The sequence below is a fragment of the Furipterus horrens genome, unplaced genomic scaffold, assembly GCF_987537825.1.
Source record: "Furipterus horrens unplaced genomic scaffold, mFurHor1.1.pri manual_scaffold_10, whole genome shotgun sequence".
Taxonomy (NCBI): domain Eukaryota; kingdom Metazoa; phylum Chordata; class Mammalia; order Chiroptera; family Furipteridae; genus Furipterus; species Furipterus horrens.
In genome coordinates this window covers 60,312,656-60,320,384 of record NW_028327180.1, presented here as the reverse complement: position 1 = coordinate 60,320,384, position 7,729 = coordinate 60,312,656, and the positions used below count along the sequence as shown (strand labels likewise).

Here is a 7,729-nt window from a genome sequence, read left to right as displayed (position 1 = left end):
AGGAAAATTTCAGAGGCGATCTGGAGACAGACCTATAACCAGATCACCCTTAGTTAATTATCACCCTCAGTTAATGTAACTAATCGCTTTAGATTGTAACTCTGGAGTATCCAGCATGGAAAAACGGAGAAGGAGAAGGAGGGGGAGGGGGGAAAGGGTTTTTTTTACTCATATTAGGATAAAAACAGCCAGCTCCATCTTTTCGGCGCACACCTTTGATTTGACTTTTAGGCTTCCGCCAGAGCTGCAGATCTGTGAATAAACAACTGCCTCGGTTACTGCTAAAGTCCTGTGTCCTGGCATTTCTCACAATTGGCAGGAATAAAACCTTGGATTCATCACACCTGAGTAAAGAAAGCACCTGTGAAACAATGGACCACTGAGCCTCAAAAAGACCTGAAAGTCATCTTTTGAAAACAATGACTTATGTTCTTTTCATTACTTTTTGGGTATATTTAGCAAAAAATGTTCTAAACATTTCTGACTTGTCTTGCAGGAGGAACTTACGTTGAACAAGCTTTCATTTCATGTCTTGTGGGTGTTTGTGCTCCCTTGGAAAGCTTTCAAAATTATACTATGTTTGTCTATACCAATAAGAAAATGACATACTCTGATATTTATAATTGGGAATCTGGTAACGCTAAAGGACAGGGAAATGTTTTCCTTAAAGGTCGCTAATGTAGCCCCAGCTAGAGAGTGTACAACTTTTGTCAACTGCATCAAAAACTGTTTTGTGCTTTCAGCAGATGTGAAGATAAATTGCACCACCACTCTTAATGTACCTTATGCTTTTGCTCACTTTAAATTGCCAGCAGGAATGGTTCCATTATGTGGAAGGACTGCTTACTCCTATGTTCCAGTAAAAGTTCCGGGGACCATGCTCTAGGAAGACTGATGGTGTTCATGTATCAGAAGTCCCACCCTACCTGGGCCCAACGGGAACTCTTCCTTGCACCTGATTGTAACAGTGATTTACACCTTTTAAGCCCCACTGAATATATATCTTTGTCTATATTTGTAATGCCAGCCATGGTAACCTCTTTGAATGTAGAAATAAGTAGACTAGCCTGTGCTATGGCAAATGCTTTGAATGCCACCTCACAAGCCATCAGTGCCATTAGTCAAGAACTAGGTCAAGTTAGAGGAGCAGTATTAGAGAATCGTGCTGCTATAGACTACCTCCTTTTAAGGCATGATCACGGATGTGAAGAATTAAAAGGCCTCTGCTGTTTCAACCTGACTGATAGTTCGCAGCTCATAAAACATAAAATAAAGCAAGTAAATGAAGTAGTATTCAGAATAAAACAGTGAGAGGGATTGTTTGGTATTGATTTGTCCAAACTAACCTCCTGGTTGCCTAATATCACTGGTCTTAGAGAAGCATTTGTTGTTCTTCTTTTTTTTCTTTTCTGTTTTTTCAGCATTATAGTTTGTTGCTGCTTACAATGTGCCCCCTTATTTCAATCTGCAATTAAGTGTATTCCTAAGGCCCCTAACAGAAAGTCTAATGCTAAAATATGTGCTCAACAGGAAAACGAGTATTTCCATATGAAACTGATCTCATAGAAATAATGTAGTTTAAACTAACAGTGGGGGAATGATGGGGGACTCAAATGCTGGAAAATTTTTGTTTTAGGTAACAGCTAATAAGCTTACTAATCAATATATGTAAATAGCTACCATTTCAGGAACTGGAGGTATGACCCACCTTGACTCCAGGAGACCATAAGCAGTTCCACCTGTGTGCCTCAGAAGGCCTGCAAGTAATCAAGATGGTATCTGAGTCATTGTACTCCAGGTTGAGGTGACCACCGCCCAGGACACAAAGACCAATGCCCAGGACACAAAGACCACTGCCAAGGGCACAAGGACCACTGCCCAGGACACAGATGAAGGAATGCTGCAGCTTTTATCTGATTAACATTTTCCCTGAATTCCAAACCCCTTACCTACACTTTTCTTGTCCTTATAAAAAGGGCCAATTTAAAATGGAATTTAAGACAGTCTGTTAGGCTACAGACCTTCTCAGATCACTGACAATCTGAATAAAGCACCCATAAAGATTAAATCCCTATTTCTGCTTGTTGGGTCTGGTAGATGACAGGCAGCATGGACACAGGCTTTTCTGTTTTCACTTCCTCTAGTTGATCTCCACTCCTTGGCCACATACTAAACCTGACAAGCTCAGGGGAGCCCTTCATGCCAGCCTTAGAAACTCAGAGACCAAAGTAATCACATACAATTGTCTGAAATTATTAAAACTTTCTAACTAAAAGCCAGTCATAGCAGGTAGTTCTGTCGTAGGCTGGTATCTTCCTGACAAAGATCAAATCTTTACCTTAATTGAGCCTGTTTGCATCTAGGATGTCAAACCTTTGGAATGTCAGAGTCATTTCCTTTTTCCAGACCCCTCAGGGTACAACCATTGCACCAGAGAGAGACCACCAAGCAAGCATGTGTTTATCCACATCAAGTTTTACCCAGTCTCAGAGATTTCCCGCTTTGCTCTCTCCTGCCTCCCTAATCTATCACCAGTGGGTTTCATGGAACCCCTTATGTCCTCTCTGTTGATTCTAATGTATAAAATAAGGTGCAAAACTGACATTCTCTGGAGTATTTTCTCAATCCATTGAGGTTTTGCTTCCTGGCAACTGTCGTCAGTTTGGCTCAAATAAACTCATAAAAATTTTCTACTGGTTTAAAGGTTTCTTATGTCGTCACCAACCTTGTGTCTTTCTTTGGTATCAGGACACATGACTCCAGTGCCCACAGCCCCCAGTGCTATCTCCACTCATCTTCCTTATTGTGCTACCTGCTTGGACCCAAGGCACTAGTCCTAGGTAGGGTGTAGCAGATTCAAAATGATGCAATTCTTACTTCCTTTGCCAGACTTGCTTCTTCCTACCCCTGGGCCGTTGCCTACCCTGTCCTCTCTGCCTAGAATGTTCTCCAGTTCACTTGCCATTTGAATACCTTTTCAACTTACAAAATTCAGCTGGAATCTGAACCCACACTCTATTTTCTCTCCCTGTGTGTGCACACACGCATGTGTGTACAAGAAGAAACCCCCTAAAATGCAGAATTTATTGATAAAAAAATATATATTTATTTTTACATGTTTAAACTTCAGTCACCTTTAAAGTACTCTCCATTTGATGCAATACACCTATTGAGACATTTTTCCACTGCTCCAAACAGTTTTTGAACTCTCAATTTTGATGCCTCTTAGTGCTTCTGCCATTTTTTGTTTCACCTCTCCCACCTTGGCAAAACATTTTCCTTTGAGGAGTTTTTGTTTTTGTTTTTTGTTAAAGGAAAAACTCAGTTCTTCTTGCCAACACAGTAAAGAACTACAGGTCAGCAAGCTGATTAGTATGCAGGCGCAGTTTATTTGTGATACGTTCTCCTGGAAGAGGGCCTTGCCGAGGTGGGGAGAAAGGCATAAGCTATAGGTAAAGGCAAGGCAAGGGCAGGGGCAAAATGCTGCAGGTCCTTTGTTCTGAGGACTTAACATAGTTGGTGGGATAGGGTGAGGGAGTTAAGTATTGACTGGTAGATAAAGGTGATGCCAGCTTCCCCCAGGGGGACCAGAATGTGACTACCCAAAAGTAGGTATGTGTGGAGGGTTATTAATCCAGAATTCTTATCTTGCTCCAGACCACATTTGGTCATCTTGTTGTAAAACAAATACATGACAGGAGGCAGTTAATTAAAGTCGAACCAGTTACCCAAAGTTATTTACGGGCTCTTTCTGTAAGCACTAGGGAACCCCTGGTAGAACAGATAGTGACCAGAGGCAGGCAATTAACCAAAGCTGTTTCATGGGCTTTCTCTTCAAGTGCTGTGGACCCCCTCCCAACTTCTTCCTGTATCCTGCTAACTTTCATCTAACATTTTCATCAGGGTAAACAAAAAGAAGTCACTCAGGGCCAGGTTGGATGAATGGGGGGGGGACGTGGGGCTCATGCCATTTTTGGTCCAAAACTGCTGAACACTCAGTGTGGTGTGGGCAGGTGTGCTCACAAATCACCCATTGTGAAAGGGGCAAATACATTGAAAGTCTTCAAAAAAATTTTATTGAAGCTGAACACAGCCTCTCAGGACAGTGCTAGCTGGTACGTGGTACAGATGGGTTCCTAGACACTAATCCTGTGGGAGAAGCTGTGCTACAACAGACCCGCCCTCCAGAAGATATTCTGGGATTTTGGGGTCCCCTCTCGTATGTGTGTGTTGTTGTATGGGTTTGCCTGCGAAGACTATGAGCTTCTCCAGGATGGACATGAGGTTGGTCCCTCTCTGCATCCCCTGGCTAGCACAGGGCAAGCACGTGAAATGTCAAGAACGTTTGTGGAATAAACGCCCACCCATGCTTTATTTCACCTCATTGTCGTAAATGTGAGGTCTTCCGCAGCCCTGGCAGGAACTCCAATACATGCCTTTTTGTCTCCGAGGAGAGATATGCTTGAAAAAATTGAACCTGAAATATTACGCTGCTCCGAGTGGGGTGAGCTTCGGGGGGATGGGTGGTGCCGCAGAATCATGCACACCTACCCTAGCCCCCTTTGCACACGCCAGAGCCTCCAGGGCTGGTACTCGCTCTCCACTCACCGCTGTTCCAAAACTAGTGCTCAATGCCATCCAGAGTTCTGCTTGTCCTACACAGACCGCCCCTCCCGCACAGCCAAGCACAGCAGAGGCCCCGTTTTCCTGGTGCAATGGTGCCAGCGGTGTGCTGCACACAGCGCTGGTGTTCCTGCCAATCCAGGCTCTGCAGCCCGATTTGAAATTCTTTCTAATCAGAAATCAAACAAGCTACAAGACAGTATTTGCAATATGACCATGTTGTTATTTAAATAATGACTATATATGCAAAGAATAACGTTTACAGAGTGTAAAAGTCGACAATTTTTTATTGTTTTTCCTAAAATCAATATGTTTCTACTGTGATAAAAAGTTATCCAAGTTAATAATTAGCTTTATATTTTTAAATAGTTGACTTACAATCATGAAAGAAGACACTAGCCCACCCTTGGGCAGACCCCCTCCTCAGTCCCTGTGGAAGGGTCAAAGGTGAGCTCCTCAGGCAGGCCACCTTAGTGCAGCCCTGGCCTCTGCTGAGGGGACGGTCCTCTCTTGACTCCGCGCAGGCAGCCACAGCTTTCCCCCTTTACTGTGCACTAGCCAAGCTTCAGTGGCCTTCCTCACTCTGTGGAGAGACTCATTCCTGCCTCAGTTTCCCACCCAGCTCTCCATTTCTGGCTGTCCTTGAACCCTGGTCAATCTCTCAGACTCTCCTTGGCCATGAGCCTTTGCACCCCACCCACAGCCCATGCACTCCATCCCAGCCCCACAGGAGGAAGAGGGGAGAGGGCTGAGGAGGTGGCTTCCGACCTTGCCACTCCTTGTCCTCCCCACCTGAGGTCTGAGCTGAGGGTTAGCAGCTCTGAGGCAGGGCACTCATCGGGGTCAGGACGCTTGGGGTGTTTGAAGTGGGCTCCCTGAACCCCGTCCACTGTGGGCACCATTCAAGGGCTCCAATAGAATCTCCTGCCCAACCCAGATGAAGTGGTCCAATGAGGGGCTCCCAGCTACGGGCCTCAGCATGCTGAACCCCCATCCCCCATGACCCCTCCCTTCTACCAAAGCCTGGGAAGGCATGTGCTCCATGGCTCTGGGCTGGGTCTCTGGGCTCAAGGACCATTCATCGAGGCCTACTGGCATTTCTGCTTTCAGAACAGGTGGCCACCCCCGATTGCCCAGCAGCCATGCCCAGCTGGGGTGCTTGGAACAGGTGGTGAGGACCTTAACAAGGTCATGGGCACTGGTAAGAGCCCAGTCAGGACTCCTGCTGGAGCTAGAGGACAGCCCTGACCATAGCATTCTGGCCGGTGGAAACCGTGTTCTTTCACGGAGCCCCAAGGAACGAATTCAGAGAGACCCACGTGTGGGAAGTTGGGGCATGGGAAGATTAGAAGGCTGCCCCCAGGTTTCCAATATCTCATCTCTGTCCCTCCTGCTCTGGAAAAAGTCCAATTTTGTCTTCATCAGGGGCAGAAAAAGGGCCAACATACAGAGATTCTGTGTTCTGGGTTCCAGGCAGCTGTTAGATCTGCCTGTTTGCTATAGCGTGCACAGGGCAAGCATGTGCAAGTGTGTGTTACAGAGAGAGAGAGAGAGAGAGAGAGAGAGAGAGAGAGAGAGAGAGAGAGAGAGAGAGAGAGATTGATTATGTTGGGTTTAGGGAGGATCAGAAGCTTTTTCAAAATAACCAATCAACTTTCCAAGCTTTGGTGGGCTTCTGATGGGTCCGCCCCCTAACCGATCTTTTTCCTAGATCTTCCAGGGTTGTGTCTTTTATCTAATCTGATCCTTTTCCCAGGCTAAACTAACACGCCTCCATGGTCACCATCTTGGCTCCTACTACACATGTGCTTACCTCTTGCTTTATTTTCCTAGTCCTCACCCAGTGATCTGTCGTGGAGACCACTGGTGGTTTCCTGTGGAGTATGCGAAGCAGTAATTTCCCGGTGAAGCAAGCAGACTTCTGCTCCCTAGTTAATTTTGCTTAATAATATCTGATTCCCTTTGCTCTTTTCCTTTATTAATATCTATCTACCTACACTAACACCATGGACCCCATAACCCTCCCCAGGGCCCAGTGGAAATGTCACGAGGAAAAGTGGCTGAATAGGGCTTGTGGCAGGGTGATAGCAGGCATACTCCATGTCTACAGGACAGACATGGGGCTCAGCTAGACTGGGGATACAGGGTTGGGGAGAAGATCTCTGAGTTGTTTGGGAAAAGCCAGATTAGTAAGCAAATCTCCCAACTATATAAACTTTTACTTGAGGTTTGAAAAAAACTGCAGGTGAAAAAGACATGTCTGTGGCTGCTGTTTGCAATTCCCAGTGCATAGTCCCACCCTCCTAGCCAGAGAGGTCAGGTCATTTCTAGAAAGTGGGGCCTGAGCCAGTCATGCAGATCAGCGGTGATGCTGGACACCACAACCCGCTGGACACCAAGACCCACTGGCCATGCCCCACCAGGCCCTGTGGGCCTCTGCCACCAGCTGCTCAGGCTCACCTTCCTGGAAGTACGAGTGTGGGGCCAGGTTAGGGGAGCCATCTATGCCTGGTCCCATATCCTCCCTCCCTTGACAGGGCCAAACCAGGCTTCATGGCCAGACCAGCCTCCTACTTCCCAGCTATGTGACTTTCGGCAGATTGCTTAATCTCACTAAACCCCAAGGGCTGCTTGAGCTGTACCTGGCAAAGTCCCTGACAAGTTCAAGGGCAGGAGGAGGCTTCAGCCTGCAGGGCCTTATGGGCTGGGGCCACCAGCTGGCTAACCTCTTTCTTGGACCTCAGCTTGCAGTTCCAGGAGGTTGAAGGAATCAAGACTCTACTTGGTTACAAATGAAAGAAGTGAGGTCAGAGTGCCTCAAGCACAGACAGGGATTTACTGAGCAATTAGTTCATGGATAGATCCTGGCTTCAGACCTGCCTAAATTCAGGGCCACCGAACATGACGAGAGGGTCCCCAGCATCACCAGTCTGCCCTGCTGCCAGCAGTGCCACCACAAAGGAGACAAACTCATTTTCTCTGCTGGTGTCCCCCATCAGGATGCCAGGGTATCTAGTGGCTATGTGGCCCAGCCCAGGCCACTGTCCTCCCAAAGAACTCTTAGGCGCTGGTGCCCATAGCCGGGAGATGTTGAACCAGCAGCAGT

At 46.6% G+C, this 7,729-nt stretch overlaps 1 pseudogene; it reads left to right on the top strand.

The window, feature by feature from the left end:
• The first annotated feature begins 419 nt into the window (after window positions 1-419).
• Window positions 420-1,566, top strand: LOC150000401 (uncharacterized; annotated as a pseudogene).
• The last annotated feature ends 6,163 nt before the right edge of the window (window positions 1,567-7,729 follow it).